This window comes from Pristiophorus japonicus, chromosome 19, assembly GCF_044704955.1.
Source record: "Pristiophorus japonicus isolate sPriJap1 chromosome 19, sPriJap1.hap1, whole genome shotgun sequence".
Classification (NCBI taxonomy): Eukaryota; Metazoa; Chordata; class Chondrichthyes; family Pristiophoridae; genus Pristiophorus; species Pristiophorus japonicus.
In genome coordinates, this window is record NC_091995.1 from 55,833,390 (window position 1) to 55,849,063 (window position 15,674).

At 45.7% G+C, this 15,674-nt stretch overlaps 1 protein-coding gene across 1 annotated transcript in view; it reads left to right on the plus strand.

Annotated features, from left to right (window-relative positions):
• Positions 1–15,674, plus strand: part of LOC139229871 (H-2 class II histocompatibility antigen, E-S beta chain-like) — a 41,059-nt gene that overhangs the window by 14,179 nt on the left and 11,206 nt on the right. The gene's annotated exons all lie outside the window — the stretch shown is intronic.

Below are 15,674 nucleotides of genomic sequence, written 5' to 3' on the forward strand. Positions count from 1 at the left end.
ACCCGCCGGGGCCCGGGGCCCCTTCACCCCACACCCGCCGGGGCCCCTTCACCCCACACCCGCCGGGGCCCCTTCACCCCACACCCGCCGGGGCCCGGGGCCCCTTCACCCCACACCCGCCGGGGCCCCTTCACCCCACACCCGCCGGGGCCCCTTCACCCCACACCCGCCGGGGCCCGGGGCCCCTTCACCCCACACCCGCCGGGGCCCCTTCACCCCACACCCGCCGGGGCCCCTTCACCCCACACCCGCCGGGGCCCCTTCACCCCACACCCGCCGGGGCCCCTTCACCCCACACCCGCCGGGGCCCCGGGCCCCTTCACCCCACACCCGCCGGGGCCCCGGGCCCCGGTCACTGCTCCCTTCTCCAACTGGAGGGTGGGTGGCTCCCAGTTCCTCCTCCGAGGAAATTGCGGCACTGACGCTCCCTGGGATTGTTTCGAAGAAGAGCCTGAGAGTTATCCCCAGTTCCCTGGCCAATATTTATATCTCAACCAACATCTAATAGTGGAAGTCCTCACTGCGGGCTCCAGGTGTTGCACTGTGCTCTGGACCAGTGCTATAGAGGTTCAGGTGTTGCAGTGCACTGGGCCCATGCTATAGAGGGAAGCCCAGTATTGCTCTGTGCTCAGAACCAGTGCTGTCGGGGGAGGTCCTGGTATTGCACTGCTCTGGACCAGTGCTATACGAGAGGTCCAAGTATTGCAGTGCACTGGACCCATGCTATAGGGAGAGGTTCAGGTATTGCACTGTTCTCTGGACCAGTGCTATTGGAGAGGTCCAAGTATTGCTCTGTCAGAGGTGAGAGTCTGGGGTCGGAGGGGCCTATAAAGGCCAGCTGGTGCAGCTACAGGTAGAAGACAACAAAAATGTAGAAAGAAATCGAAAGGTGACGTCACAGCCAAGGGGGTAAGTGATTGGTAAGCAGCTTTTCTTTTTCCTTCTTTATCAGTAAGTAACCTTTAACATTGTTGCCAATTTAAATTAATCTAAGGGTTAAGAAATGGCAGGACAGCTCGGACACGTGTTGTGCTCCTCCTGTACTATGTGGGAAGTCAGGGACGCTTCCAGTGTCCCTGATGACTACGTGTGCGGGAAGTGTATCTGCCTCCATCTCCTGACTGACCGCATTGCGGCACTGGAGCTGAGGGTGGATTCACTCTGGAGCATGCACAATGCTGAGAATGACGTGAGTAGCGTGTTTAGCGAGTTGGTCTCACCGCAAATAAAGGGTACACAGCCAGATAATGAATGGAAGACCAACAGGAAGAGCAGTGCAAGGAAGGTAGTGCAGGGTTCCCCTGCAGTCATCCCCCTGCAAAACAGATACACTGCTTTGGGTACTGTTGGGGGGGGATGCCGCATCACAGGAGGGCAGCAGCAGCCAAGTTCATGGCACCGTGGATGGCTCTGCTGTACAGGAGGGCAGGAAAGAGTAGGAGAGCGATAGTGATAGGGGATTCAATTGTAAGGGGAATAGATAGATGTTTCTGCGGCTGCAATTGAGACTCCAGGATGGTATGTTGCCTCCCTGTGCAAGGGTCAAGGATGTCTCTGAACAGCTGCAGGACATTCTGAAAAGGGAGGGTGAACAGCCAGTTGTCGTGGTGCACATAGGTACCAACGATATAGGTAAACAGGATGAGGTCCTACGAGATGAATTTAGCAAGCTAGGGGCTAAATTTAAAAAGTAGTACCTCAAAAGCAGTAATCTCAGGATTGCCACGTGCTAGTCATAGAGTAGGAATCGCAGGATGAATACGTGACTTAAGCAGTGGTGCAGAAGGGAGGGATTCAAATTCCTGGGGCATTGGAACCGGTTCTGGGGGAGGTGGGACCAGTACAAACTGGACAGTCTGCACCTGGGCAGGACCGGAACCAATGTCCTAGGGGAGTGTTTACTAATGCTGTTGGGGAGGAGTTAAACTAATAGGGCAGGGGGATGGGAACCTATGCAGGGAGGCAGAGGCAAGAGATAGAAAGGAGAATAGTAAAAGTGGAGGGCAGAGAATCCCAAGGCAAAAACAAAAAGGGCCACATTGCAGCAAAATTCTAAAGGGACAAGGTGTGTTTAAAAAGACAAGCCTGAAGGCTCTGTGCCTCAATGTGAGGTGTATTCAGAATAAGGTGGATGAATTAACTGTGCAGATAGCAGTTAACAGGTATGATGTAATTGGCATCAGAGACATGGCTCCAGGGTGACCAAGGCTGGGAACTCAACATCCAGGGATATTCAACATTTAGGAAGGATAGACAGGAAAAGGAGGCAGGGTGGCATTGCTGGTTAAAGAGGAAATTAATGCACTAATAAGCAAAGATGTTGGTTTGGATGATGTGGAATTGGTCTGGGTGGAGCTGCAGAATACCAAAGGGCAGAAAACACTGGTGGGTGTTGTGTACAGACCACCAAACAGTAGTAGTGAGGTTGGGGACAGCATCAAACAAGAAATATGGGATGTGTGCAATAAAGGTACAGCAGTTATCATGGGCGGCTTTAATTTGCATATAGATTGGGCTAACCAAACTGGTAGCAATGCAGTGGAGAATTTCCTGGAGTTTATTACTGTTAGCGTTAGTGTTTTCTCAGAAGAATCACTCAACACTCAGTCGGTTCCAATGCTGATGCGGCCTTTATTACGCTTAGCGGGGAGGAAATCACAAGACTGAGTCCAGGCTTCTCTCCACAGAACAAAGGGTTACATTCACTTTTATATGTTTCACAACAGTTACAAACAGTTTACTACAATTACACAGCCCATCACGGCTGGACACAAGCCAATCACAACGATTATAGATTACATATAGGTTCTTTTAACCCAATAGAATTCCCCTTATGTCTCGAACCATGTGTTCGTCTCGTCAGCTTGGGCTGATTGATATAGGTTCTCTCACGTTCTTTCTTCTTGGAGAAATAATTGGTTTATAACTTTGTTTACAGGAGATGGGTTCTCTTATCTCTTTCTTCCTGGGGAATTAATTGGTTTATGGCCTTGAATACGGGAGATGGGTTCTCTCCTCATTATTCTTATCCTGCATCCAAGGCATTCCTACAGTGGGCCTCACAGGGTTATTGCTCGGTCATTGAACATTCAACAGTTCACAGCTTGACTACCTGATTTCCCATCATGCCTGGGCAGCCATTTTATGTGTGGCCACTTTAAACTTATATGCATTTAGATATATCTAGCAGGTGCCTAATGCCTAGTATTCTGGTATATTCTAAAGGTGCCTACCTCCTACAACTAGGGATGGTTTTCCTGACCAATATGTTGAGGAACCAACTTGAGAGTTGGCCATCCTCGACTGGGTGATGTGTAATGAGGAGGGACTAATTAGCAATCTTGTGTGAGGCCCCTTGGGGAAGAGTGACCATAATATGGCAAAATTCTTTAAGATGGAGAGTGACAGTTGATTCAGAAACTAGGGTCCTAAACTTGAGGAAAGCTAACTTTGATGGCATGTGGTGTGAATTGGCTAGAATAGACTGGCAAATGATACTTAAAGGGTTGATGGTGGATAGGCAATGGCAAACATTTAAAGATCACATGGGTGAACTTCAACAGTTGTACATCCCTGTCTAGAGTAAAAATAAAACAGGGAAGATGGCTGAACTGTGGCTAACAAGGAAAATTAAGGATAGTGTTAGATCCAAGGAAGAGGCATATAAATTGGACAGAAAAAGCCACGAACCTGAGGACTGGGAGAAATTTAGAATTGAACAGAGGACTAAGGGCTTAATTAATAAAGGGAAAATAGAGTTCGAGAGGAAGCTTGAAGGGAACATAAAAACTGACTGCACGTGTAGTGAGTTGGTCTTGGCGCAGGTGAAGGGTACACATCCAGTTAGGGAATGGAAGACCAGCAGGAAGAGCAGTGCAAGGAAGGTAGTGCAGGAGTCCCATGTGGTCATCCCCCTGCAAAACAGATACACTGCTTTGAGTACTGTTGAGGGGGATGACTCATCAGGGGAGGGCAGCAGCAGCCAAGTTCATGGCACCGTGGCTGGCTCTGCTGCACAGGAGGGCAGGAAAAAGAGTGGGAGAGCGATAGTGATAAGGGATTCAATTGTAAGGGGAATAGGTAGACATTTCTGCGGCCGCAACCGATACTCCAGGATGGTATGTTGCTTCCCTGGTGCAAGGGTCAAGGATGTCTTGGAGCGGGTGCAGGACATTCTGAAAAGGGAGGGAGAACAGCCAGTTGTCGTGGTGCATATTGGTACCAATGACATAGGCTTAAAAAAAAAAGGGATGAGGTCCTACAAGATGAATTTCAGGAGCTAAATTTAAAAAGTAGGAGCTCAAAAGTAGTAATCTCGGGATTGCTACCAGTGCCATGTGCTAGTCAGAGTAGGAATCGCAGGATAGCTCAGATGCATACAGTGTAGTGTAACAAAATTTGCAGATGACACAAAGATTTGTGGGAAAACAGGTTGTGTGGAGGACAGAGGCTGCAAAGAGATTTAGATAGGTTAAGCGAATGGGCTAGGGTTTGGCAGATGGAATACAATGTTGGAAAATCTGAGGTCATCCGAGGTCATAGGAGGAACAAGATGAGGGGGTTACCTTATGATGATTGAGTATACTGGGTCTTTACTTGCTGGAGTTCAGAAGGATGAGGGGGTGATCTTGTCAAAACATCTAAAATAATGAAAGGGATAGACAAGATGGTGGCAGAGATTGTTTCCACTGGTCGGGGAGACTAGAACTAGGGGGCACAGCCTCAAAATATGTGGGAGAAAATTTAAGAGTTGAGAGGAAATTTCTTCTCCGAGGGTTGTGAATCTGTGGAATTCTCTGCCCAGGGAAGCAGTTGAGGCTAGCTCATTGAATGTATTCAAATCAGATAGATTTTTAACCAATAAGGGAATTAAGGGTTATGGGGAGCGGGCGGGTAAGTGGAGCTGAGTCCACAGCCAGATCAGCCATTATCTTTTTGAATGGCGGAGCAGGCTCGAGGGGCTAGATGGCCTACTCCTGTTCCTAATTCTTATGTTCTTTTAAAAGCTTCTATAGATATGTGAGGAGAAAAAGATTAGTAAAGATAAATGTAGGTCCCTTGCAGTTGGATTCAGGTGAATTTATAATGGGGAGCAAAGAAATGGCAGACACAAATAACCTTAATGTACTAGGACAGTGGGTCTAGTGAGAATGAGGAACTGAAAGATATCCTTATTAGGTGGGAAATTGATGGGATTAAAAGCTGATAAATCCATGGGTCCTGATCGTCTGCATCCCAGAGTACTTAAGGAAATGGCCCTTGAAATAGTGAATGTTTTGGTGATCATTTTCCAACAATCTATCAATTCTGGATCAGTTCCTATGGACTGGAGGGTAGCTAATGTAATGCCACTTTTTTTAAAAAGAGGGAGAGAAAGTGGTTAATTATAGACTGGTTAACCTGACATTAGTGTGGGAAATGTTGGAATCCATCATTAAGGATGAAATAGCCCATTTGGAAAGCAATGACAGGATCAGACCAAGTCGGCATGGATTTATGAAAGGGAAATCATGCTTGATGAATCTTCTGAAATTTTTTGAGGATGTAACTAGCAGAGTGGACAAGGGAGAACCAGTGGATGTGGTGTATTTGGACTTTCAAAAGGCTTTTGACAAGGTCCCACACAAGATTGGTGTACAAAATCAAAGCTCATGGTATTGGGGGTAATGTACTGATGTGGATAGAGAACTGGTTGGCAGAGAGTCGGGATAAACAGGTCCTTTTCAGAATGACTGGCAGTGATTAGTGGAGTGCTGCAGGGCTCAGTGCTGGGACTCCAGCTCTTTATTCCTTCATCCAAATCGTTAATGTATATTGTAGGGTGTAATATCTCCAAGTTTGCGGATGAGACTAAACTGGGTGGCGGTGTGAGCTGTGAGGAGGATGCTAAGAGGCTGCAGGGTGACTTGGACAGATTAGGTGACTGGGCGAATACATGGCAGATGCAGTATACTGTGGATAAATGTGAGGTTATCCATTTTGGGGGCAAAAACACAAAGGCAGAATATTATCTGAATGGTGGCAGACTAGAAAAAGGGGAGGTGCAACGAGACCTGGGTGTCATGGTTCATCAGTCACTAAGTGGGCACGCAGGTACAGCAGGCGGTGAAGGCAAATGGTATGTTGGCCTTCATAGCTAGGGGATTTGAATATAGGAGCAGGGAGGTCTTGCTGCAGTTATACAGGGCCTTAGTGAGGCCTCACCTGGAATATTGTGTTCAGTTTTGGTCTCCTAGTCTGAAGGACATTCTTGCTATTGAGGGAGTGCAGCGAAGGTTCACCAGACTGATTCCAGGGATGGCTGGGCTGACATATGAGGAGAGACTGGATCAACTGGGCCTTTATTCACTGAAGTTTAGACGGATGAGAGGGGAGCTCATAGAAACATAAGATTCTGATGGGACTGGACAGGTTAGATGCGGGAAGAATGTTCTCTATGTTGGGGAAGTCCAGAACCAGGGAACATAGTCTTAGAATAAGGGGTAGGCCATCTAGGACTGAGGAGAAACTTCACTGAGTTGTTAACCTGTGGAATTCCCTGTCGCAGAGAGTTGTTGATGCCAGTTCATTGGATATATTCAAGAGGGAGTTAGATCTGGCCCTTATGGTTAAGGGGATCAAGGGGTATGGAGAGAAAGCAGGAAAGGAGTACTGAAGTGAATGATCAGCCATGATCTTATTGAATGGCGGTGCAGGCTCGAATGACCTACTCCTGCACCTATTTTCTATGTTTCCTGCTCCTATGTTGTACCAAGGCCCTGCCCATGCTCCAAATGGCGACCTGAGTCCTGATGATGTCAGCCAGTCGCCTACCTCGAAGCCATTGCACACTTGTGTCCGCTTGTGCTGGAAGCTGCATTGGTTTGCTGGAAAATAGGAGCAGTAATAGGCCATTCGGCCCTTCGAGTCTGCACTGTCATTCAGTATGCTCATGGCTGATCCTCTATCTCAACACCATATTCCCACTTTTTCCCCATACCACTTGAAGCCTTTTTTGTTTCTAGAAATCTATCTCTCTCAAATATATTCAGTAACTTGGCCTCCACAGTCTTCTGTGGTTGAGAATTGCACAGGTTCATCACCCTGAGTGAAAAAATTTCTCATCTCGGTCCTAAATTTCCTACCCTGTATCCTGAGACTGTGACCCCTTGTTCTAGACTTCCCAGCCAGGGGAAACATCCTCCCCGCATCCAGTCTATCCAACCCAGTCAGAATTTTATACGTTTTAATGAGATCCCCTCATTCATCTAAACTCCAGTGAGTACAGGCCTAGTCGACCCAATCTCTCCTCATACAACAGTCCTGCCATCCCATGAATCAGTCTGGTGAACCTTTGCTGCACTCTCTATGGCAAGTATATCCTTTCTAGGGTAAGGAGACCAAAACTGCACACAATACTCCAGGTGTGGTCTCACCAAGGCCCTGTATAAGACATCCTTGTTCCTGTACTCTAATCCTCTTGCAATAAAGGCCAACATACCATTTGCCTTCCTAACTGCTTGCTGCACCTGCATGTTTGCTTTCAATGACTGGTGTACAAGGACACCCAGGTCCCTATGTACATTGACACTTCCCAAGCCATGACCATTTTAAATAATACTTTGGTAGGAAAAACATAAGGACAAAGTAGATAACCTCACATTTATCCACATGATACTGCATCTGCCATGTGTTTGCCCACTCATTCAACCTATCTAAATCGCCTTGCAGCGTCTTTGCATCTTCCTCGCAACTCCCAATCCCACCTAGTTTTGTGTCGTGTCACCCTACCTGCTACCCTGAAAAAGACCTGTTTATTCCTACTCTTTCCTGTCAGTTAACCAATTTTCAATCCATGCCAATACATTATCCCAATCCTTTGTGCTTTAATTTTGCACACTAACCTCTTGAGTTTTTATCAAAGGCCTTCTAAAAATCCAAATGCATTACATCCACTGGTTCTCCATTATCTATTCTCAGTTACATCCTCAAAAAAAACTCCAGTAGGTTTGTCAAACATGATTTTTTTCCTTTCATAAATCCATGTTGACTTTAATTCTGTTGATATTATCCAAATGTGCTGTTATCATATCCTTTTATAATAGATTCCAGCATTTTCCCTACTACTGATGTCAGGCTAACCGGTCTGTAGTTCCCCATTTTCTGTCTCCCTCTTTTTTAAATAGTGGGGTTATATTTGCCAGCCTCCAATCTGCAGAAACTTTTCCATAATCTATAGAATTTTGGAAGATGACAATCAATGCATCTACTATTTTCGGATTGAGAACTCGAGCCTGATCCTCGGTCGGTGTCCGGATCGGGAGCTAGAGCCTGATCAGGCTCAGGAGGGGTGGGTACTGGGTGAATGAAGTGAGGTGGGATGGGAGTAATCTGCCCTCTGATTGGCTGGGGCCATTAGAGGGAGCAGCATGCGGCGACCCGAAAATCCAGGAACGGCAATAGTTCGTAGAGGGATGTGATCGGGGCCCAGGAGAAGTGAGAATTCGGGGCCCAAAAGAGGCGAGGGCCCAGGGGCAGCACAAGCCAGCCCACACTGCAATATGTGTGTGCACTAGGTCAGCAGAGCTGGTCTCCAGTCGTCCTGGTTAATCCTTGCCACTGGACCAAGACCTAGCTGTCAAGCCTGTGTGGTGGCTGGTGTGCAAAGACCACACACAGGTGTTAGATCTCTTAATTTCCAATGAAATACAAACTCCGATGGTAGTTTTAACTTTTTAATCTTGGCAGAGAACAACAAGCTGCTGGCTGATTGCCAGTTCCTTTCTTACGAAACCACATGGTCAAAATGGCTGTACTTATACCTGGATCAATTTACAGAAGATCTTGCCACCTTTGACCTTATTGGCTCACTACCCAAGGGATCTAAAATGTCAAGTTGATTGATGACTTAATGCAATGTGGCCTTTGTTTTTTCACAGCCTGTCTAAATGCAGCCTGGCTGCAGAGCTTGAATTCTCTATCAATCCCTCCTTTGATTCTTTCACAAACTGAATCATAAAACATCAGATATCACTGGTTAAACATTCTACAAAATAATTTCATACATGTTAATAGTTTCCTTCTAAAATTTGTTGATGTATTTCGCCATATGTCTGGACTAGTAGCTTCCACACAAATTTACACCAACCCGAGTTCCATCATGGCCACAATGGAAGTCTGGTTTTAGTAGGTTAATTAACCTTATTCCAATTTAATCCAAATCAATATCTTAGTTCAACCAGTAAACAACCTTCCCTTAAGCATAACATACCCCTGTGCCACGTACAGACGGTCTGCTGGGACCTGCAGGGTGTCTCACCTGCGGGACAGCAGCTACAGCCGCCTGGTCGCAACAACATTTAATCAACATAAACAAACAATATAAAAGTAAAACAATTACAACAAATAGAATTAAACCTTCCACCAATGAAGTTCCTATTGAACCTAGCCATTCAGTGGCTCCACTCCACAAAGTGAATGATGGGGGTTGCTTAAGTTTTTCTACCTCCTTTTGGATATGCTCCGCTAAGTGGATAATTTCTTCGGAGCTATCTGGGATATATGTGCAACACTCAGTTCCGAGTAGGGCGCAAGTACCTCCCTTTTCAGCCAGGATGTAATCAAGGGCCAGTCTATTCTGTAGGGCTACTGTGCGGATTACTACCATTTCTGCATTGATTTTAACTAGGGCCTTTGAGGTATCATTGGCTACTCGTTCCACAATGGATGCCATGTTAATGGATTCCCTTGCCAGTTTGGCGGTCCCATACCTGGGGATCAGAATGGCAAAGAACCTCTCTGTTTCTGTGATAGCTCTCTTAGGACAGTGTAAATGTTCCGACAGTGACTTTATATGATACATATAAGGCACAATGTAGGCTAAATAGCAGGATCCCATCCAATTCTGGGGCAGCCAAGGGTAGGCCTTGTGCCCACATACCCAATAGATGCCATTATGTGCAATGAATGTTAGCTTGTTTGGCATAAATGTATGACACATATAAAAAGGTATTTCCATGTAGTTCCCTTGCTACCCTACTATTTCCCTTTGGTGCAGAAGGTCGGCTAGTAAGAAGTAGGCCTATGCCTAGAATACCTACAATCAATAATACAGTAAATTTATACATTTTCACAAAAAGTAATTGTCATTATTAGATTTCAGCTTCAGTTACGGGTGCTCGTTTAACGTGTGAAGCGTGGATCCAGGCTTTCTTTCCTTGGACCTTAACAGCTGCCTGGGTGGTCAATAACACTTGATAAGGTCCCTCCCATTTGGCACCACACCCAATGGTTCTTTATGCAACTTTTTCACATACACCCAGACTCCTGGGATGATGTCGTGTCCTCCTTCGGGTGGATTACCCCAAGCTGCCGATACCTGTCAGGAAACAGAAGTAATAGCATTGGTTAAGTTCTGACAGTCTGATAAAGTGTCACTCATTAAGTGAACATCAGCTTTCTGTAAATTGATAGTTCCTGGCAGCGACATGGGTCTTCCTGTTATAATTTCAAATGGGCTTAGACCTGTAGTTCTGTTCGGGGTTGCCCTAATGCTACATAGCACTACTGGTAGTGCCTGGGGTCATGGTGTTCCTTCTTGGTGATTTGTGCTTTGTCGATGCTGGCTTTATGTCCTTTCAGCCGAAAGTGATCCAGCAAAGCTTGTAAATCTTCATGCTGTTCTTCCGTGTTTGAAGCTAGCAGGATATCGTCTACATATTGGATGACTGTGGATGACGGGAGGTAATTCTCGCAAATGGCTTTGTAAAGCCATGTGGAATACCGTAGGGCTGTTGTGGAAACCCTGTGGTAACCGAGTCCAAGTATACTGTTGTCCTTGGACAGTGAAAGCAAACCACTGTCGAACCTCTGGTGCCAGAGGCACCGACCAAAATCCGTTGGCCATATCTATAACTGAGAAATATTTATGTTCCGGTTTGAGGGCATTAAAAATGGTGGAGGGATCTGCGACCAAAGGAGCTTTTTGATCAATACACTGGTTAGCTTTCCTATAATCGACAGTCAAACGCCAAGTCTCATTAGATTTCTGTACCGGCCACACGGGGCTATTGGAGGAGCTATGCGTTTTAATAAGCACCCCTTGTTTCTCCAATTGCTGAATAACCGGTAAGATTCCCACGATGGCAGTTGGACTGATGGGATGCTGTTTAGTGCATGGAGGCTTGGTCCCTGTAAATGACGCAGGCTCCATCTGGTGTAGGCCACAATCGTTCTTGTCTTTAGCCCATATCGGGTGTTCCTTCAATTCTTCTTTCTTCAAAGTTCTATTTGACCATGTCACCCGACCATCCTCGAAATGCAACGATTAATCTATTTGGATTAGAACGTCCATTCCCAAGAGGGGTTGATCATCTGGGCCTATCCAGACCGGTGTGGTTAGTTCATGTGGACCCAGCCCTATAAGTACCGGTGTTGTCCTTTTAATTTCCATTTTATGGCCCCCAACTCCATAGGCTGTACGTGCCCTACCATCCAACGGCAAAAAGTCTCCATATTGTAGGGGTAAGCATGTTAATTCCACCCCTGTGTCTAAAAGACAGTCCACATCCTTATCGCCCACCCTCAGTTATATATAGCCCATCTCCCCATTGTTGTATTAGTGCGAGGAGGGGGGCCAGGGTGGGCTCTAATCGTTTTTTGCTATCCCAAGTAACTCCTTCTGTTGTTGTATTGTCAGTCGCTTAAATGCTTCTATGAGGTCGTTATCTTGTGACAAGCCTGGTTTGTTGGCTGAATTGTATCCCTGGCTGCGTCCTCTTCCCCAGCCATGACCTTGCTGTTTTGCCCTGCATGTCTTGGCCCAGTGACCTTCTTTCCCACAATAATGACATTTTCCGAATGACTGTTTGTTTATCGGAATCCTGGGATTTCCATCCCACAGCCTGTACATCTCGGACTTTAGCTCCCATATCCCGATGTAATTGGTTACATCGATCCACCAATGCTGCAAAGGTAGTTCCTTTACCTTCCCAGTCCGGTAACACTACCTTAAGCATTTTGGACAGTTCTGGCTTTAGACCTGCCACGAAAGCTGCTTTCAGGGGTCCAAACGCTTGTTCATCCATTTCCTCATCCGTATTATCCATACCCGAATGTTCTAGCCACGAGCATCTAAACCGCTCGTCATACTCCAGGACCTCCTCTGTTCCTTTCTGTTGGCAGGCTGCAATTTTTCCTCAATCTGTCTTAGCTGGACTGAAGGCTTGCAGCCAGTGTTTAATCACCTCCCATCCTGCATCTAATTCTTGCTCATTCTGCCCCAAAGCTTCATCTACCTTGTCGTGCAATTTTCTTCCCTGTGTTTTTGGCACCATTATGGTCAAAATTTGCACTCCGTCCCAGGGATGAAGTTGATATATATTTCTTAGCGGTCCAATTGGTCCCATGTTTTTACTCCCCCTTTCTTTGGATTGGGCAATTCCTTGGACCATTTATCAATTTTCTCTGGGTCTGCCGGAGCATGAACTAAGTATTCTTTGTACACCCTTCTCTTTTTTTTTTTGGTTCCGCCCTCATCCGCAGTCTCTTCTGATTTGACTACAACTCGTCTTTTTTTTTTTAAACGGGGCAAAGCGCACCCCTAATTCTTCATCATCTTCCGACACTGTATTGTCGGAGGATTCAGAATCCGTATCTATTCCTCGGTCGTGTCTTCGGGTTTGCGCTTTTAATTTATCCAAACATGGGTACCCTGGGAATTGACCGATACATTTTCCTTTTCCTATTACTGTCTCTTGACCTAATGATTTTTTCCATTCTTTAATTTCACCTTTAAGATCTTTAACTTCCACTTCCAGCTTTTCAAGTTCAAGTTTTTTCTGTCGCAGCTGTGCACAAACTGCTTGCAATTGATCCTTTGTATTGGTCAGTTCTCGATCATGTTGGGAACGCATTATAATTTCATTCTGCTTTCGAATCTGGCCCATAACCGCTAGGGACCATCTAGTTCGCTCTTTATTTTTCATACGGGTCATTTTTCCCCAGACCCTTTTAATCTCTTCTAAGGACCATTGTCCTTTGGAGGTTCCGTACTTTTGTTCGATCTTAATACAGGTTTTAGATAAGTTGAATTGTTGCTCTATGTATCCTTTCAACTGTTCGAGAATGTTATCTAGCGAAACTTCAGGTGGTGCCTGCTCACCTTTAACAGTTGTAGGCAATTCTTTGTTCTTATCTCCTGCTGCCATTTCTTTACTGAGTTCTTTACCGGGGTCTCGAGTCGTAAGCTTTCTAGCCGATCAATAGGTCGGTGATTAATTAACTAACACACCACCGAAGTTTAGACGTCTATGGGACTTCGAGCTGACTACCAACCGGAGGGTTTGCAAACCGGAGGCTTTTGGAATCGCATAGAAGGAGAGGCGAATTTAGAGTTTTGACCGAGGACTTTTTAAAAAGAGGTGTCCTTACCTCTATGTAGGTCCAATGTCCAAAATTCAGTTTCTTTCCTCTGATCCTGTTCGCAGCGCCAAAATTGTTAGATCTCTTAATTTCCAATGAAATACGAACTCCGATGGTAGTTTTAACTTTTTAATCTTGGCAGAGAGCAACAAGCTGCTGGCTGATTGCCAGTTCCTTTATCTTACTGAAACCACATGGTCAAAATGGCTGTACTTATACCTGGATCAATTTACAGAAAAGAACTCGCTGCCTTTGACCTTATTGGCTCACTACCCAAGGATCCTAAAATGTCAAGTTGATTGATGACTTAATGCAATGTGGCCTGTGTTTTTTCACAGCCTGTCTAAATGCAGTCTGGCTGCAGGGCTTGAATTTTCTCAACAGGCATCTTCCACCCTTCAACATGTAGTTCGGGATCTGGAATATTCATCATTGGCAGTCCCTTGGAATCAAGGAAGACTTGCTTCCACTCTAAACATGAGTCCTTAGGTGACTGAACAGTACAATACGCAAATCAGTCCCTGTCACAGATAGTCGTTGAAGGAAAGGGTGGGTGGGGGGGTCTGGTTTGCCACACGCTCTTTCCGCTGCATGCTCTTGGCAATGAGACTCTGTGCTCAGATCCCTCCCGGATGCACTTGCTCCACTTGGGGCGATCTTTGGCCAGGGACTCCCAGGTGTTGGTGGGGATGTTGCATTTTATCAAGGAGGCTTTGAGGGTGTCCTTGTAATGTTTTCTCTGCCCACCTTTGGTTCGTTTGCCTTGAAGGAGTTCAGAATAGAGCGCTTGCTTTGGGAGTCTCCTATGGCATGCGAACAGTGTAGCCTGCCCAGCGGAGCTGATCAAGTGTGGTCAGTGTTTCAATGCTGGGGATGTTGGCCTGGTCGAGGACACTAACGTTGGTGCATCTGTCCTCCCAGGGGACATTGGTATTTCTCCAGCGACTTGAGGTGTCTACTGTACATTGTCCATGTCTCTGAGCCATACTGGAGGGCAGGTATTACTACAGCCCTGTAGATTATGAGCTTGGTGGTGGATTTGAGGGCCTGGCCTTTGAACACTTCGTCAGGTGGCCGAATGCTGTACTGGCGCACTGGAGGCAGTGTTGAATCTCGTCATCAATGTCTGCTCTTGTTGATGAGAGGCGCCCGAGGCATGGGAAATGGTGCAGGGCTGTGCTGTGGATCTTGATGACTGAGGGACAGTGCTGTGCAGTGAGGACAGGCTGGTGGAGGACCTTTGTCTTACAGATGCTTAGTGTAAGGCTCATTCTTTGTACGCCTCTAATACATTGACTATGACTTGGAGTTCAGCCTCTGTGTGCAGATGCAGGCATCGTCTGGAATTTTAGGTCCTTCATTGAAACCCCTGTGAACTCATCCCTTTTCGGTGTGGAAGTCCTCCTCATTTCGAGGGACTGCCTATGATGATATTTCCATGGCTACCTCTTAGTACTCTGGGATGCAGATCATCAGGCCCTGGGGATTTCTGCCTTCAGTCCCATTAGTTTCTCCAGCACTTTTCTTACTGATTTCCTTTTAATTCCTCTTGCTCACTAGACATTCCTAACACTTCTGGAACATTATTTGTGTCCTCTTCCGTGAAGACAGAACCGAAGTATTTAATTGTTCTGCCATTTCCTTGTTCCCATTACAAATTCTCCTGTTTCTGTCTGTAAAGGACCCACATTTGTCTTCACTAATCTTTCTTTTTACATACTTGTAGAAACTTTTGCAGTCTGTTTTAATGTTCCTTGCAAGTTTACACTCTTACTCTTATATATTTTTCCCTCTTAATCAATCTCTTGGTCCTTTTTTGCTGAATTCTAAACTGCTTTCAATCCTCAGGCTTGCTACTTTTTCTGGCAACTCTATAACCCCTCTTTGGATCTAATACATCCTTAATTTCTTTTGTTAGCCATGGTTGGGCCTCTTCCTTTTTGTGTTTATGCCAGAAAGGAATGTATAACTGTTACAATTCATACATTCATTCCTTAAATGTTAGAATGGGAAGATTCATTAAAAAGCATGACAGTGGATAGGCAATGGCTATCTGAGCCAATTCATTCTTCATACCTTAATTTCCTTTGTTTAGATTTAGGACCCTAGTTTCAGATTGGACTACTTCAATCATGTTCTGGTCACTCTTTCCTAAAGGACCCCATACAATAAGACTATTAATTAACCTTTTTCATTGCACAATAACCAATCTAGGATAGCCTGTTCCCTAGTAGGCTTCTCAAAATACTGCTCTTTAATTTAAAAAAAAAAAC